General features: G+C 38.3%; 1 protein-coding gene across 4 annotated transcripts in view; it reads right to left on the minus strand.

The window, feature by feature from the left end:
- Positions 1-1,563: 1,563 nt before the first annotated feature.
- LOC148001444 (uncharacterized) overlaps positions 1,564-19,743 on the minus strand; it is an 81,236-nt gene continuing 63,056 nt past the window's right edge. For 2 of the 4 annotated variants that reach the window (XR_015637122.1, XM_087584579.1), the window contains 3 exons: positions 17,774-17,920; positions 3,081-3,134; positions 1,564-2,023 (listed from right to left, as the gene is read on the minus strand). The gene's annotated coding sequence lies outside the window, so the exon portion shown is untranslated. Of the gene's footprint in view, positions 2,024-2,666; positions 3,135-15,573; positions 15,668-17,773; positions 17,921-18,057; positions 18,195-19,743 lie in introns of those variants that run through there. The other 2 variants (XR_015637124.1, XR_015637123.1) reach the window with 2 other exon arrangements.

A 19,743-nucleotide genomic window follows, 5' to 3' on the forward strand; every position in this document is an offset into this window, starting at 1 on the left:
ACCTCAGTCAGGCTTGTGGCATGGCTTCTTATTGATCATTCAAGCTCCTGTGATCTGATTTAACCTTTGTGATAGGATAATACAAATAAGATGCTTCAAAACAGAGCTCTTAGGATTCGGATTTTGTGTAAAGAGGTGAAAGCATACAGGGTTGAATCTTGAGGTAAAACAGAAGCCAGGCTTGCAGTAGTCAGAAATTCCCCAGCCATATTAACACCATTGGGTATATTTGGGATAATTTCCAGTGTTCAGACTCTGTTCCTTTTGTATTTATGCAGAAGGTTATCGGTTTGATGAAGTCATCAAGGCCATGTCGATACAAAATAATAATAATCATTCTCCTTTTTACCACCCCACTAACCTCTCTATTTAGCAAAGTGTCCTACATCTGGAAATTTCTAGCCAGCCTTAGATGTCATAAAGAGCCGATTGGAATATAATGAACCCCTTGCACTTCTTATGCTGCCTTGAACTTTCCCACAGTCTCCTGAATCCAAGCTCCATTCAAAATAAATCAACTATCAGAAACATGTTTTATCCAACTATCATCACAGCAGACTTGGATGAGACAAATCAACTGAAGCAAAAGAGTCCATTAAAAAGCACAAGAATCAGAGACCCACTCCTTTACATACTTGGGAAGCTCATAAAAATACAAAACTGAAAATTATAATATATACACAGAGGTCCAGGTACAAGCCCTGAGCTTGCTGATTCAGTCTCTGTGAGATCATAAGAGCCTTGCTAAGTTGACTTAGAGGACCTCTTCTCCTGGTGTCCTCCATGCCCCCTAGGCTCTTAGACTTTTTCTGCCTCCTTCTGTACTGGGTTCCTTGAGCTCCGAGGGGAAAGATCGGTGGAGATTTACAACTGTGTGTTCCCCCTCCACACCCTTTCATGTCTGGCTGTGGATCCCTGTATTTGTGTCCAAATAAGGGGGAAGCCTTTCTGATCTCAAAAGGCATTGATCTATGAGTATAGCAGAATATCATTAGGAGTCATTTCACTGCTGTCTCATTGTTGTTTTATTATGTTATGTTTTGGACCAGTAGTATTTGAGTATTTTGTTTTACCCTGGGTTCCTGTGTTATCTAGTCTCTGGTCCTTGGGAATCCAAGCAGTGTTAGGATTTCCTGGAATGGAATCTCATGGAATGAACCTTAAGTCTTTTTTTTTCTAATAAGTCAGCACATATTCAGCTATCTCAGCTCTTTCAGTGCCAAGTCTGACAAAGTTTGGGCCAAGCAGTGCTTCTCTTCATGACAAACATCCTCTCTGCCCCATGGTACTCATCCCCACTGCAAACTCTGTGTTCATTGGTTCATGTTTCTGCTCTCCACAGATAAGCTGAACAAGAGCATGTGTCTCAAGAACATGATCAATTTCTGTATTAGGACACTAATCATGTTCTCTCCAATAATGCCAAACATCAGCTTGAGAGTGAACTACCTCTTGTAGACTTCATCCAAGAGTCTATATGAAGTTTTTCTTAAAAAACAATCTTATTATCACTGTTATTGGATATAATACCATAAGTGACAAAGAAATGGGGTTCTATTTATTAATAACTTTATTCTGTCAGATCACTGGCTTACATGCCATCTCTACATGGAAGCTGTTACAAGTCCGATTGTTTTATTTTATTTATTAATTTTATAACATTTCATGCAATGTATTTTGATCTTATTCACATCCACTTTGTCCTTTTTTAAAAAAAAAAATGAGTGCAATTTGTGTGTGAAGCCATGCACTAGAACAAGTTGGAAATGACATCAGGCAAGTTTAGTTTTATAGTAGATGGCGACAGCTGGTCCATCTTTGGAGAATAACACTGCAGAGTGATCAGCCCGAAACAGGACATCTGTATCACATATTTCCCTCTCAAGACTCAGCGATCATAGAGTAAAAGGAAGTTATAAGGTAAGAGCCAGAGGTTGGGATGACGACAGAAGCTCTGTCTTCTGGACCCAGCAGGGGAATTGCACACATGTAATCTCAGCAAGTGTGAAGGCATGTACAATACCTGTGTGAGAACAAGCCAGACAAAATCCTAGCATTGAGGAGGATGATCACAACCCACCCTTAACTGAGCAGCTACTGGCAAGTGATATCTGCAAGTGATATCTGCAAGTCATATCTGCAAGTGATATCTGCAAGTCATATCTGCAAGTCATATCTGCAAGTTATATCTGCAAGTCATATCTGCAAGTCATATCTGCAAGTCATATCTGCAAGTCATATCTGCAAGTCATATCTGCAAGTCATATCTGCAAGTCATATCTGCAAGTCATATCTGCAAGTCATATCTGCTAAAGGGGGAGAGTTGGTTGCTTTTAAGAACACTAAAGCATAATTTTACTTGAGAGGAGATAGGGACCTAATTTGTCTTTTCAATTCATACTTCTCCTTTCTGTTACTTTGACAAGGCATTCCAGGGTCATTTGTAATTCTCACCCTGTAATGGGAGCAAAATATTACAGGGGAAATGTGTGCAAAAACAAGAATGTAAGGACAGCTTGAGGGCTAGAACATAGGTCCTTGACTCAAATGCCATGAGATTTTTCCAATATCAGCTTTTCCTCTGGCACATTTTTCCAGTGGTCTATCCTATCACAGTGTGCTACATGACGATTTCTTTGCCAATCAAATCTGCATCATAATTGTTAATAAGCAAAATAACATTTAATTTTTAATCGTATATTTATCTGTTTCTCTTTAGTAAAATGGCATTCTTTGTGTCCTTTTTTTCTATTGGTTAAAAGGCCTTTTCCCCATTTGTTTTTATGTTGGTAGATGATACAGATAAATGGATGATATGTAGACTGAAGATATCCAGGTAGGAAACAGATACATGCATACATAGATGGCCGACAAAGATGTAGGCTGGTTTATACCTCAGCGATGTGCATTGCAAATATCTTCCTGTTTTTTCACTTTATGCTAATTTTCTCAGATTGGTTGATAAGCAAACGCTTTTAATTTCCATTGAGGACTTGCAATGAATGCTTTTGGTGTCCTGATGAAGAAATCCTTCCCAACTTCAAGGGCAGGGTGATTTCATCCATGTTGTTTCTACTTACTTTAAAGCTTTGCCTTTGACATTTAAGTTCTTGACCCATCTGGACTTAATTTCCCTGTAGCAAGAGATAGAAATCTATTTGATGAATTCTTGCAGGAATATATTTCCTTAGTTCTACATATTATGCAATCCTTCCTTTGAACAGTAACCTGCAGTAACACTGTCACCATCTATCACAGTGTTATCTGTTCTTTGGGTCTCTCTCTGTTGCATGGTTTCATTCATTCACCTGTCCTCCCTACTCTACAATCAATTCTGTACTGTCATTAACAGATAACCTTGGCAACATCCGCCTTGGTTCTCTATACACAGGAAATGCTTTGAGGATGGAGAGTGGATCCGTGTGGCTGCTAGCTCTTTGAGAGCTTATTGTCTGGCACCTAGGATGTTGTCAGCAAATGCTTGCTCTGGGTATTTTCATACATGTTGATTCTCCCATCAGATGTGAAGGCTTCCTTTTCTTGAGCCTAACAGAGTAGATGGTAATTGAACTACTGGGGAGAGTATCTAAATGGTTCACTAAAGACTAAGCCACTACTGCCTCATTCAAAGTGGCTTCTGTTATTAAAGCATTGAGTCATTATAGAAGAATCTTTCTACTCTATAGTCACCTTTGTAAAGCCAAAGCCACATAAAAATGGCATACAAAGACAGCCATTCATCATGTTTCATGATGCCAGAGATTTAGAGAAGAATTCTCTGATATAATTCTAGGAGCATACACTTTAACTACCTATACCTGTTAAATCTTCCCAGTAGATAAGAACAAGCCAAGCACACTAGGCTTCATATTCCTTGAGTAAGGAATATTTGTTCTTTACATTCCCAGACTCATAATTCTGCCACTGCACTTGAGAGCACTTGAGCAATGGCCTGAATGAGAACCCAGTGTAGACATGGCCTGAACAAGGACCCTGTGCGGACAAAATCCTGGGCCACCATGAAACTCTGTAGCCTGAGAGTCTGTGGGTAGTGCAACCCTACTTCATGCATTGACTCATTGACCTGACCTCAGTTTCCCCTAACTTAATCCCTGTGTTACACTCAGCAATTCCAAATGTTCTTCCCTCTCTCTATTGTCTTAGTACAAATGAACTCTGTTTAATATTCTTGTTCTCTGAAGCCTATGGATACTTATTATTAAAGTTCAATTCTTTCTACTCTACTCTGATGTTCTCAAGATATTAGAATGATAATGGTTAGATGCTAATGGTTACTATTAATGAATTTTATTACCAGAGATACAACAATCTAAATTTCATCACACGCAAAAAAAAAATCATTCTTCATTCATATGGGGACCATAATTAAAAGGATCTGATACTCAGTATACTTTTAGTAGGGTAGAGATTTAAAAGAAATAAATATCCAACAAAACTCACATTGGTATAGCAATCAATAAATTCATTCCTAAGAAACTGACTCAAAAGCAAAGAATGATGAGTTGCGGGACTCTACTCTCTGATAAAATCTAGCACATACTTCTGAGTATATAGAAAATCTCTGCCCTGAAACAAACCAGCAAGACTTGTGAGGTATAAACACAAGCCTGCTATTGTGTCTCATAGTACTCCAGATGTTTGATATTACAGTGTTGTATTTCACAGATGAACAAGAATAAGAGGTAATATGACATGTAGGAAATGTTCTGGAGCCAGAGCAAGGTCCAGACACAGACTCCTGACTATAAGACCTCATTCACCTTCTTGGTTCAAAAAAAGTGAAAATTAAGCTTACCTTATACCAAGACATTGGCCAACCTTTGACCAATATGTATGGTAGTAATGCCACAAAAATACAGAAATGCAACATTTTATCAACTTTCCCAAAAGCTAAATTTCCAGATTTAAAAAAAAAAAAAAACAGAAAAACAAAACTAGCCGCTATCACAATAAGGCCAGGGTAATAAAGGAAAGTACAAAATAAGATTCATGGGTTTTTTAATATGAACAGAGAGAAGGATCAGTGGCAAAAAAATAAATAAATAAAAAACAACAACAAGAAACCAAACTTTCCATGTGAGCCTAGGGATCTGAGGTCAGGTTAGAGGGGCCATAACCATAAGCATCGATCACTTTTAAAAAGCCTCTTTAATATCTCTGCTTGAGCACATGAGACCAGACACCAGACCCATTCCTGGCCTTACTTTTTTCAAATGTTGAAATCCTCACTTAGCTCTCAGGCGCCATTCTCCATTGGAAGATTTTCTAGGCACACAAAAGACTTATTACAGTTTCCAATAGTCTTAGGTAGCTCTTTGTAACTTCTCTTCCCCATTCTTCTAAGTCTTTTCTGACTTGACTAGATGCTCACTGGTGTCCCAACCCTGGTGTCCCAACCCTGTTATAACCTGTGATACTGTCTTCTCTCTTAAAGATTAGAAAAGAAAAAAATAGTAAGACTTTGCAATAATCGTGAATTGAACTCAGGTTGAATAGATTTCTTTTCCAAACATGTCTTGACCTTAGAAATTTATTTTTAGTGCATCAGTAAGGAATTTAAATGTAAGTTTTTGTTCTAGGCCTAAGAAGACCATGTGTCTTTCCATAGATCCCTTTCCTAGAATGTTCTTCCCTCCCATTCTCTAAGTATAGCCTTGGACAGTCTGATTTTACTTCCTCCTGGAAGTTTCCAGATTTCTACAGACAGAAATGGAGGTGCTTTTAGCTTGCAGAACAGCTGTTGTCATATTGTATCCAATGAATAGGAATATATGCCTCTTGTCTGTGTATCCCCGACACCAACACAAGAATAGCAGCTCAGTCTGAAGGAGGCTGCATTGGGTGGATTTCAACAAACATACATAGTCCAAGGACAGGCCTAAGTAGGACTCTAAGCTTACAGATGTATGCTGTGGGACCACATAAAGTGAAGCAGAAGCTGGTGAGAAAGGAAGGCTAGAGAGAAGACAGAATGGATGTGATGTTTCTTAGGGGACCTTCTCATGGAGCAGCAAGGCAGCAGCAGGGCTAGGGTGAGGGCAGAGTCCAGGAGAAGGGCTTCAGAAATGACAGGGCCCAGTCACCCAGGTTCCTGCAGAACATGATGAGAATTTTCAGTATGTTTTCTTGTGTTTAAGTGGACGTCATAAGCAGAGAGAAATAGAATTTCATTTGTATTTTAAGAATTTCATGAATGGAAAGTCAGTCTTTCTTCCTCACCCCACCCCTTTTTCTCACTCAACAAGACCTGAGGCAGTCTCTCCCTGGAAACCTACTGGCCAGAGAATCAGATAAAACATTTTGACTCTCCTTCCCGTTCTCCAATTTTAGTCCCCTAGTCTTACCCAAGCTTTGTAGCAGTCCATCTGCTGCAGCCTTTCTAAGCCCTAATCTCAGGGGATTAGGCAGATCCTAATTACATCTTTCCTTTGTCATCCCCATACTTATGTCTCAGTATTTTCTGCAACAATCAAGACAGTCTGTACATGTATGCATGTGCACATGTGCAGGTACTTATGCCCATATGTGTGTATGCATGTGCACATGTGTGCATGTGTGCATGTGTGCGTGTGTGCGTGTATAAAGCTCCTGGCCTCACTGATCAAGAAATTCTATCCTTATGGCAGACCCAGCTTCCCTCCCTTCTGTGGACTTCCCAAACCCCTTCCCTTCTATTCTATCCCCAACACTGCGTGTCAACTGCCAATACCTAGAAACAAGTTCTACCTAGGATCTTCAGTTGTCATACCTGGCAGGACACAGAAGCACTCCTTACAAGGTAACCCACAACCATAAATGCTCCTAAGATCCATAAAGGGCAACAGAAAACAAGGAGCAGAAAATCTATCCAACAAGAAAAGCCCAGAGGATATCAATATTGAGAATTACAATCATCCTGAACTCAATGTCTAGACCCCAGAGTAAAACCACAATGAATAACAGGACAATATTTCTCCACTGAGCATAGCAAACCTACTATACTATAGTAAGCTCTGAGAAATGCAATACAGCTGAAGCATAAGACAAAGACTTCAAAACGGCTATTATGAAAATGAAAAAGGAATGTAAAGGCGCTATAAGTACATCCAATAATGAAATCTATGAATACACACACACACACACACACACACACACACACACACACACACACACACATACAAAACCAGTGGATCGAAATGAAAAAAACTGTTCAAGAAATGAAAGTGAAAACAGAATCTATAAATAAGAACTGAAAGAAAACTGGGAATGAAAAATATAGGAGGTCAAACAGGAACCTCGGAGTCAAGCCTCACTAACAGTGTACAAGAGATGGAAAAGAACATCTCAGTCATTGAAGATAAAGAAATGAATAACTTAATGAAAGAAAAATATTAAGTCTAAAAAAGTCCAGTCACAGAACATTCAGGAAATCTAGGAAACCATGAAAAGAATTTTAAGAATAGAAGGAGATAAAACCCAGGTCAAGGGTGCACTCACATGCACACACACACACACACACACACACACACACACACACACCTTCATAAAAGAAAGTTTCCTTAACCTAAAGAAGGAGATACTATAAGCATGCAGAACACCAAATAGATTAAAGCAGAGAAGAAATATCCCATATCACATAATAATCAAAACACAAACTGTACAGAACAAAGAAAGAGTATCAAAAACTGTTAAGAGAAACATCAAGTAACATATAAAGGTAGGTAAATTGAGTAACTCCTGACTTTTCAATGGCTATTATGAAAGCCAGAAGCACATAGACAGATGTTCTACAAACTCTATTAGACCACAGATACCAGCCCAGCCTACTATATCCAGAAAAAGTCTCAGTCACAAAGAATAGAAAAAGAAAGACATTACACTATAAAAATGTTTAAGCAGTATCTGTACACAAATACAGCTCTACAGAAGGCAATAGAAGCAAAACTTCAACCTCGACAGGTTAACCACAACCAAGAAAACACAAGGAATAAATTATCTCAGACCAGCAAATCCAAGGGTGGGGATACACACCACAACCACAAAATAACAGGAATGAACAAGCACTGCTTATTGATATCTCTCAACTTTAGGAGTCTTGACTTCCCCCCACAAAAGAAACTAACAAATTGCAGATGAAATTAGCATCCATCCTTCAGCTGCATCCAAGAAGCATATGTAAAGATCAAGGCTAGGCATTATCTCAGCATCGAAGAATGCAAAGACACATGTCAAACAAACGGACCCTTAAAACAAGCTGGAATAGTCATTTAAATATCTGACAAAATAGACTTCAAACCAAAACTAATCTGGAAAGATATGCAAATCAAAGAAAAAGTATATCAAAAGAACACTGCAATTCTAAATATTTATATTTTGTATTTACAAGAGTACTCAAAGTCCATAAAGAAATACTACTATAGATTAAATCACATATCGACCTACACAAAAATCACAGTTGATAACTTCAATACCCCGCTCAAGAAATGGTTCATCCACACAAAAACTAAACAGGAAAATGCTGAAACTGACATCATAAGCCAAATCGACCTAACAGATCGTTACAGAGAATTTCACCACAACACAAAAGAATAGACCCTCTTCTATGTACCTCATGCGATTTCTTAAAAACTGACCACATTCTTGGACATAAAGCAAGTCTCATAAGATATAAGACTATTGGGAGAATATCTCACATCCTAACTGACAACCATGGATTAAAGCTGGATATCAACACCAGAAACAACAGAATGCTTACAAAGTCATGGAAACTGAACAACTCACTAAGGAATAAAGAATAATTCAAAACAGAAATTTAATACTTTTGAGAATTAAATGAAAGTGAAAACATAATGTAGGCAAACTGATGGGGCACAATGAAGATAGTTTTAAGAGGCAAGTTCATAGAATTTAAGGGCCTATATTTGAAAGGGAGAGAGAGAGAGAGAGAGAGAGAGAGAGAGAGAGAGAGAGAGAGACAGAGAGACAGAGAGAGACAGAGAGAGAGACAGAGAGACAGAGACAGAGAGACAGAGAGACAGAGACAGACAGAGAGACAGAGACAGACAGAGAGACAAACAGAGAGAGACAGAGACAGAGAGACAGAGGCAGAGACAGAGACATGGTGAAATGCTCTGTAAAGATCTGTTAAGTTGTCAGGAGCTGTCTCCTGAGAGACATAGACACAGACACAGAGACACAGAGACAGAGACAAAGACAGAGAGGCAGAGAGAAACAGAGAGACAGAGACAGAGAGGAGTGATACATCATGTTAGTAACTCAATGACACACCTGAAAGATGTAGAATAAAAAGGAATAAAACACAAATGAATAAACTGCACGACATAATAAAATGCAAGGATAAATCAATAAAACAGAAATAAACAAAAACAAAACAATACAAAGGAGTGGTTCTTGAAGAAAATAAATAAAATTGTCAAACCCTTATTATAAATTAGCTTAAAGACAGAGAAAGAATATTCAAATTCACAAAACAGAGATGAAATTAGGACATAATAACAGACACCAAGAAAATCCAGATAATCATAAGGATTATGAATATCCTTTACTTGTCAATACTCTTCAAATTATTCCACAAAATTGAAATAGAAGGACCATAGTCCAATTCTTATTACAAGGCTACATTAGTCCTAATATACAACCCATTCAAAGATCAAACAAATAAAATACAGAACAATTTCTCTAAAAATCATATATGCAAAAGTATAAATAAAATACTTGCAAACCAAACACTGGAACATACCAAAAAGATCATCCACCATGATCAAGAAGGTCTCATTCCAAGATAAAGGGATGGTTCAACATATGCAAATTGATCAATGTCATATAAGCAGTCTGAAAGAAAAGGCCTTTGACCAAATCTAACAAAATTTCTGGATGAAAGTACTTGAGACACTAGAGATACAAAGGACCTACTTGAATTTCCACTAAAATCAGAAGCAAGATGAAGATGTTCACTCTTTCCATATTTATTCAATATAGTACCTGAAGTATTAGATAGAAAAATAAGACAGCATACCAAAGGTCTAGAACAGATAGCACACCTGAAAACTCTAAACAAAGAGAAGCAAACACACCCAAGGGGAGTGGACTGCAGGAAATAATCAACCTCAGGGCTAAAATCAACCAAGTAGACAAAAAAAGAACTATGTAAAGAATCAACAAAACTAGGAACTGGTTCTTTGAGAAAATCAACAAGATAGATAAACTCTTAGCCAGAATAATCAGAGGGCACAGAGAGAGTATCCAAATTAACAAAATCAGAAATCAAAAGGGACACATAACAACAGAATCTTGGGAAATTCAAAAAATCATCAGATCCTACTACAAAAGCCTATATTCAACAAAACTGGAAAACTTGTAGGAAATGGACAATTTTCTAGACAGATACTAGGTACCAAAGTTAAATCAGGATCAGATAAAACATCTAAACAGTCTCATAACTCCTAAAGAAATAGAAGCAGTTATACAGTCTCCCAGCCAAAAAAAAAAAAAAAAAAAAAAAAAAAATCCCAGGACTAGATGAGTTCAGTGAAGGATTCTATCAGACCTTCATAGAAAACCTCATACCAATACTATCCAAACTATTCTACAAAATAGAAACAGAAGGAACACTACCTAATTCTTTCTATAAAGCCACAATTATGCTTATATCTAAAACACAAAGGCCCGACAAAGAAAGAGAACTTCAGACCAATATCCCTTATGAATATCAACACAAAAAATAGTCAATAAAATTCTCACAAACTGAATCCAAGAACACATCAAAACAATCATCCATCATGATCAAGTAGGCTTCATCCCAGGGATGCAGGAATGGTTTAATATATGGAAATCCATCAATGTAATCCACTATATAAACAACCTCAAAGGGGGGAAAAAACGTGATCATCTCATTAGATGCTGAGAAAGCATTTGACAAAATTCAACACCCCTTCATGATAAAAGTCCTGGAATGATCAGGAATTCAAGTCCTATACCTATACATAGTAAAAGCAATATATAGCAAACCAGTAGCCAACATCAAACTAAATGGAGAGAAACTTGAAGCAATCTCACGAAAATCTGGGACTAGAAAAGGCTGCCCACTATCTCCCTACCTATTCAATATAGTACTCGAAGTCCTAGCCAGAGCAATCAGACAACAAAAGGAGGTCAAAGGGATACAAATTGAAAAAAAGGGAAGTCAAAATATCACTATTTGCAAATGATATGATAGTATACTTACATGACCCCAAAATTTCCACCAGAGAACTCCCTAACCTGATAAACAACTTCAGCCAAGTGGCTGGGTGTAAAATTATCTCAAATAAATCAGTAGCCTTCCTCTACTCAAAGGATAAACAGGCTGAGAAAGAAATCAGGGAAACGACACCTTTCACAATAGTCACAAATAACAAATTACCTCAGTGTGACTCTAACCAAGCAAGTTAGAAGATCTGTATGGCAAAAACTTCAAGTCTCTGAAGAAAGAAGTTGAAGAAGATCTCAGAAGATGGAAAGGTCTTCCATGCTCATGGATTAGCAGGATCGATATAGTAGAAAAAAAATGGCCATCGTTCTGAAAGCAATCTACAGATTCAATGCAATCCCCATAAAAATTCCAATGCAATTCTTCATAGATTTAGAAAGAACAATTTACGAATTCATTTGGAATAACGAAATTCCAGGAGAGTGAAACTATCCTCAACAATAAAAGAACTTCAGAGGGAATCACCATCCCTGACCTCAAGCTGTATTACAGAGTAATTGTGATAAAAAAAAAAAACCCACACACCTATGGTCACTTGATCTTTGACAAAGGAGCTAAAAGAATCCAATGGAAAAAGAGCATTTTCAAAAAATGACTCTAGTTCAACTGTCAGTCAGCATGTAGAAGAATGCAAATCAATCCATTATTTTTGCCCTGTACAAAGCTCAAGTCCAAGTGGATCAAGGTCCTCCACATAAAACCAGATACACTCAAACTGATAAAAGAAAAAGTGGGAAGAGCCTTGAACACATGGGCACTGGGGAAAATATCCTGAACAGAACACTAATGGCTTATGCTCTAAGATCAAGAATCAATCAATAGGACTTCATAAAATTGCAAAGCTTCTATAATGCAAAGGATACTGTCATTAAGACAAAATGGCAACCAACAGATTGGGAAAAGATCTTTACCAATCCTATATCTGATACTGTGCTAATATCCAAAATATACAAAGAACTCAAGAAGTTCGACTCCAGAGAGCCAAGTAACCCTATTAAAAATGGGATACAGAGCTAAACAAAACATTCTCAGCTGAGGAATATCAAATGGCTGAGAAGTACCTAAAGAAATGTTCAATATCTTTAGTCATCAGGGACATGCAAATCACTGAGATTTCACCTCACACCAGTTGGAATGGCTAAGATTAAAAACTCAGGTGACAGCAGATGCTGGCAAAGTACCTAAAGAAATGTTCAATATCTTTAGTCATCAGGGACATGCAAATCACTGAGATTTCACCTCACACCAGTTGGAATGGCTAAGATTAAAAACTCAGGTGACAGCAGATGCTGGCAAGGATATAGAGAAAGAGGAGCACTCCTCCATTGTTGGTGTTAATTGCAAGCTGGTACAGCCACTCTGGAAATCAGTATGAATGTTCCTCAGAAAATGGACATAGTACTAGTACCTGAGGACCCAGTTATACCACTCCTGGGCATATACCCAAAAGATGCTCCAACATATAACAAAAATACATGCTCCACTATGTTCATAGCAGCCATATTTATAATAGCCAGAAGATGGAAAGAACCCAGATGTCCCTCAACAGAGGAATAGATAAAGAAAATGTGGTACATTTACATAATGGAGTATTATTCAGGTATTAAAAACAGTGACATCATGAAACTCATAGGCAAATGGATGGAACTAGAAAATATTATCCTGAGTGAAGTAACCCAATTACAAACACACACACACACACACACACACACACACACACACACACACACACACACACAGTATTCACTCACTGATAAGTGGATATTAGCCCAAAAGCTTGGATTACCCAAAATATAATTCACAGACCACATGAAGCTCAAGAAGAAGGATGACTAAAGTGCAGATGCTTCAGTCCTTCTTAGGAGAACAACAAAAATATTCATAGGAGGAGATATGTAGACAAAGTTTGGAGCAGAGACTGAAGGAATGGCCATTCAAAGTCTGCCCAACTTGGAGATCCAGCCCATGTTCATACAGCCACCAAACCTAGATAACATTGCTGATGTCAAGAAGTGCATGCTGAAAGGGGCCTGATATAGCTGTCTCCTGAGAGGCTCTGCCATAGCATGACAAATACAGAGGGGAATTCTTGCAGCCAACCACTGATCTGAGAATGAGGTCCCCATTGGAGAAAGCATTGAAGGATCTGAAGGGTTTCCAACAACCCTATTGTGAACAACAGTAACAGCTAACCAGAGCTCCCAGGGACTAAACACCATCCAAAGGGAACACATGGACAGACCCCTGGCTCCAGCTGCATATGCAGCCAAGGATGGCCTTGTTTAGCACCAGTGGGATCAGAAGCCCTTGGTCCTGCCAATGCCGGACGCCCCTAGTGTGGGAGAATGTCATGATGGGAGGCAGGAAGGTGTGGGTAGATGTGTGGGGGAACACCCCCATAGAAGGGGAAGGGGGGTTGGGATAGGAAGTTTATGGATGGGAAACTGGGAAATGTAAGTAAAAAATATCCAAGATAAACAAAAGAAAAATAAGACAACTAAAGGAGATATTCAGCCAAATATGCTGAATCTGAGAGAGGAAAAAGTTGGCAAAGGCCTTCAACTCATTGGCACAGGAAAGAACTTTTCAGCACAGGCAATGAGAACAAAGGTTAATAAAGGAGACGACATGAAACAGAATAGTTTCTGTATGGGAATAGATAGCACCATATGGACAAAGTGACAGGTAGAAAGAATAGGGAAAGATTTTTATCAACTACAAAACTGGGAGAGGCCTAACATACAAAATATATTTTTTAAAAAACATTAAAAAAACGGACATTAAGAAGACAAACAACTTACTTAAGAAATGGAGTATGAATCTAAGCAGAATTCTCAAAAAAGAAAATACAAATGGCTGCGAAGCACTTCCTTTAACATCCTTCATCATCAGGAAAATGCAAATCAGAACTACTTTGAAATTTCATCTTAAAATTAGTCATAATGACCAAGGTGAATAAAATAAATAACAGATCATGCTGCAGGTGATGTGGAGAAAGTGAACACTTATCCGTTGCTGGTGGGAGTGTAAACATGTACAGTTACTATGGATATCAGTGTGGCACTTTCTCAAAAAGACTGGAATCAATATCCCTCGAGATGCAATTATACAACTCTTGGGCATACCCCTAAAAACACTTTATCATACTATAGAAATATTTATTCAGCCATGTTCATTGCTGCTTTACTTATAATATCCCCTCTAAAACAAAAGTCCTTGAAAATGTTCAACAATGGAAAAATGTTCACCAATGGATGAATGACTGAAGAAAATAGGTTACATTTTCATAATGAAATATTTCCAGCTGTTAAAACGTAGATAAATGTATGAAATAAATAAGTCATCCTGAGTGAGGAAACCCAGATAAAAAGACAAATATGGTATAAAATCACTTATATGTAGATGTTACCTGTTAATTCTTCAGTGAGAATGCTACAATAACCATAGAGGTTAGCTATAGATGGACAATTATAGAGTATAGGAAAATCATACTAGAAATGAAGGATCGAAGAGGGAGAGGGAGGAATGAGGGAAAAGGGAGGAAATGTGGAGAGGCACAGATGAAATTAAAGGCCATTCGACGGATTATATGGAATCCTAATATAGTAGAAGCTTCCTAAAATCTGTACATATATGAGAGTTATCTAAAAAGATTTGCCAAATAACAGTGGAGACAAAGCCCCAGCTGGACAGTTCTCATTGACAAATGAAGACTCTAGTTCTGAGGATGGCTTACATCTCATTGAGTTGTCGCCAAATCTACCTCATTGGAACCCCCTAAATGATCCAGGCTATTGACAAAACTATGGGTTGCTCTCCACAAACTGATGTTAAGGCTCTATTGCTAAAGACAACAGCTACATAGCTCATTGAACAGGGAGAAGCCAAGCTGACCCCTACCTACAGCCTTCACTGTCTAGCATTCAGGGTACTAGAAGGCACTCCACATGCTACCAAAAGATAAAGGTAAACACCATCTCAGTTACAAACCCTTCACTCTACGATGGTAACCTGCACGCGAGATGTTCTAGTGCAGTATTGGCACACAGCTTGTGGAACTAACCAACTGATATCAGATTAGATTAAAGGCCCATTCATGGACCTACCTCCAATACAACTTTAGTGGTCAAGAACCTTAACCTAGATAGCCCATGGACCTAGGAATAAAAAAAGTACTACTGGTAAAGGAACCTAGAATAAAATGCGTTTCAATGGCATTCTGCTCTACTCAGATCAGTGTCTTGCTTAGCCATCATCAGAGAAACTTCCTTGTATTATAGATGGGATCAAATATAGAAACTTACAGCTAGGCAATGTTCAGAAAGTGAGAGACCTTGGAATATTTGGTCTTACATGGGATGTCTGCATCAATTCCCTCCCTTTGAATCTCAGGCAACTCTGCAGAAGGGAAGAAGGAAAGATTGTAAGCGTCAGTGGAGATGGAGGCTATCAAGGAAACAAGACCTTCTAAACACAGCGGGACCTATGCACACATGAACTCAGAGACTATGGCTGTATGCACAGGGACTGTATGGGTCTGCACCAGATGGGTGCCAGTGCTGAGAGTGGAAATGGACGCTAGCCTATCTGCCCAACCCAGAAGCTACCTCCAATTATAGTCAATAAAAATTAGTTTTCTTCAACAGTTTCGCTGAGTGTACAAAACACTATTGACCAGGTCTCAGGCTAGCAGTAGATGGCCGACACAAAATAAGATCAGTGGCATTTCAGGAAGTGTTTGTATCTCAGATGCTCTGTCTGAGGCTTCCCCTTTCTCTTCCTTTCTTCCTTCCTATCTTTCTTTCTTTCTTATTCCCCCCTTACCTTACAGATCTTTGGCTTATATATTACGTTTTCCAACTTTGTTTATGGTTTTCTTGTGTTTACCAGTGTCGTTGATTCTGTTATTTTTTTCTTTGGAGCTAATGTTTTTCTGTTTATTTCTTTTGTCTTATTTGACTTTTGTAATTTTATCTTATTTTAATTTCATTCGTTTTTATATATCTATGTGTTTTCTAATGAGAGAGAGAAAGCAAGGAAAAGTATAGAGTTGGGTGGGAACCATTATCAGAATATGTTGTGTAAAAAAATCTATTTTGAATAAACAAATAAATAAATATGTTTAAAAGGTTCATGGCCACTCGATGACTGCCATATTTAATACTGCAGTGCCTCCTCTGACTTTATTGACTAGCATTTTCTGCACAATTAATTCTCCCTGACTCGGATCAAAAATTTTTGACCTCCAAAGGTGGATACTTAGCATAAACCTTTTAAAACAGTAGTTTTCAACCTATCTAATGCTGCAACCCTTTAATACAGTTCCAAGAGAAAGCATAGAAATACACAAAGGAAATTAAACCTGAGAAAAACATAGGAGACAGCCAATGAAAGGGGCCTTGTTAAACACCATTATACAACTCTGTCCCTTTGATATGACTGGCCCTGGTTGCTTACATCTATTAAGAGTACACCAAAAGAATTGACAGTTTTGAAAATAAATTGATTGATACAGCAAAATCAATTTGGAGCACTAAGATCATCAACAGAGCCATGGAAGAACCATGTTTTAAATCAATTGGTTAGTCTTCTTTTATAATATTACTTTGATTTTTCTTAGGATCAGAAGCTTTCATGAACTGCATAGGATACCTTGTTGTCTTGGTTAATCTTCAGTTGGAAACTGAGCACATGCCAATGTTAACCAATCATTGTTAAATACTTAAGGATGAGAAGTTTATAAAGAAAATAAGGCTTTTTATCTCAGAGTTCTGGGGACCAAAGAGTACCAGACAGTAGCTCAGTTTCTGACGGAAAATAGAACCAGCAACAGGAATACACAAAAGAAAGGAAGTCCTGTAAGAGAAGAAGCAATAAGAGGGTCTTAATGACTTAATAATCATCATATTTTGTGTTAACTAATGAGTTGACACATTAACTTCTGAAAGACCTAGTAAGGTCTAAGATACCCTTGAGAATGCTAACACAGTGTCTCTAATACAACAGTCTACTCAGGAGAGTGTACCTGACTGGGGCCTATTTAGCTCCCACTGGAGCAATGAATGTGGTTGCTTATTAGATGCTATTCAAGCCTAATTTACAGAGAAATGGAGCAGCCAATGCACAGAGCCTACTCTATGCTTTGGAGTTCCCAGTTTCCCAGTTGCTTCAGGATCTCCTAAGTATCTGTTGCTGCTGTCATGAGCTGTCATGAGCCACTCCATTACTTTGGATGATGTTGAGAAATAACTAAGAAACACATTCACCAAGCCCTCTTCTATATTAAGGACTACTCCTTAATTTCATCTTTCTGTGGGTTTGACAAATGCATGTATAGTGTATCCACCACGGAAGGAAGCATCGGATAAAATACACTTCTCCCTGCTCACTCCCCAAGACAGGATATTAATAGGTCCAAAGTTGTCCAGGTCTCCTGCTCTTATCACATCTGCTGTGGAAGCAAGAGTACAACAAAGATAGTGTGTCACAAAGACAATGCTCTACCTCATTTAATTCTGTTGTCCAGTGCTTACATTCTTGCTTCCCAAGCTTTCCATCATGTTCTCTTGGCTTTGGAAGGAGTGGTGTAGAAGTTCCAACTATGCTGTTATGTGACATGTCTTCAGCTGCCAAAGCCATGGAAGCAGCCACCTATGGGTGTAAACAGAATTTTAAAAAGTTATTCATGAGGTGGTGTGTACGTCTCTCTGTGCGTGCCATGCATATGAAAGTGCCTAAAGATAGCACCAGATCCCCTGGAGTTGGAGTTACAAATGGTTGAGAACCACCTGAATTCAGGTCCTATGCAAGAACCACAAACATGTGTCATTACTGAGCCATTTTTCATCCCCAAACACAAATACATAGATGGTCTAAGCTCTCTAGGGTGCCATTCCGATTGCTATTGTTAACTGGAAACCAAGCCTCATGCATACGTCCCTTTGGGAACACAAACCACACCCAAACCACAGCCATTCCACGAAGTAAGACACATTACAACTTGTTGCTATCATTGAATTCAGTTGCTAGCAACTGCAATAAAACAATTTGCAAAGCAAAGAACTGGAAACGGATCATATTCTAACATACTCATATTGATTTGCAAAGCTCAGGAGAGTTTCTAAGTGATGTCAGTGAAGTTGGAAGGAGGAACCATAATCTTAGCTTTCTGGACAGAATCGCAAATATGGGTAAAACTGTCAGAATCTAACTTTAGTAACTTGGAAATCAACCAAGAGTTTCAAAAACTAAAGCAGACTTATCTTTTCGAAATCATAAGCCTGTTTCAGCAAGAATGGGGAGCTTTGTGAAGGGTTACCTTTCCTCAGTGTCATCTTCAGACTGTCCCCAAACAGAGTCCACTTGCATCACTCACACACACACACCATCTCACACACCATAACTCCCCCCACACACATACACACACATGCAAACACTATGCCCCATATACAATCCCCACACAACATCCCCACACAACATTCTGTAATTTAGCAGCAACCTTAAAAATCACAGTGCTTTCCCACTACTGCAGAGAGGATAGTGGACAGCATGAAGAAATGTATTGTCTATTCAAGCCTGTCTACTAAAAAATGTAGCATTCTCCTGCCTCACTCAGAATTCCCCCTGTTCAGAAGCTACCACCTGGGGTCCCCTGAAGATGTTTTTAAGACAAAAGCAAACCAGACAACAAACAAACAAAACAAAAAACACATATATTTTTGTTGCTGTAGAAAGCAATGAATAAATTTGCAAAGGGGTATAAACTCATGAGAATCTGGAAGGCCGTGCGCACTTAGAGATGTGTGCAAGTTCAGGGAAGACAGAGAGAGTTCTAACACTGTATCACTGCTGACTTTGGGACAGCAAAAGCAGACATTATATATACATATGTGTGTATAGTGTATATATGTTTGTGTGTATATATATGCATGTATATGTGTGAATAATACATATCGTTTATATGTGTATGTATGTGTATAATGCATATGTTTATGTGTGTATTGCGTATGTATAGAAATGTGTGTGTGTGTGTGTGTGTATACCCTCAGGCCCCAGTACATGTAGAGTTTCTCTACAAAGATGGAAAGAAAGGCTGGTTGGTTAGCTGGTAGGTTGGTTTGTGTGCTGATGAGCTTTTGTCAACTTGACACAAACTAGAGTCACTTGAGAAGAGGGTACCTCAACTGTGGAATTATCTCTATTATGTTGGTTGTATTAAATGGAATTAAAAGTTCTAAATAAAAGTTTAAATATTCCAAGTAAATTAAATTAAGAATTCTTCTTGTAAGCTACCCCAAAAGAAAGCCTTAGAAATCCACAAGGTGATGTGCAGTCAAGACTCAAAAGTATGCATCTGTGATTGCCTACATTAAAAAGTGAAGTCTCTGTTTACCATCTCATGGTTCTTCCTGAGATGAGAAAAATATACCAAACCCAAGAAAAGACAGAGAGAGGAGTAAAGAAAGGAACACTAT

Source organism: Rattus norvegicus, chromosome 14, assembly GCF_021556685.1.
Source record: "Rattus norvegicus strain SHRSP/BbbUtx chromosome 14, alternate assembly SHRSP_T2T, whole genome shotgun sequence".
NCBI classification, from domain to species: Eukaryota; Metazoa; Chordata; class Mammalia; order Rodentia; family Muridae; genus Rattus; species Rattus norvegicus.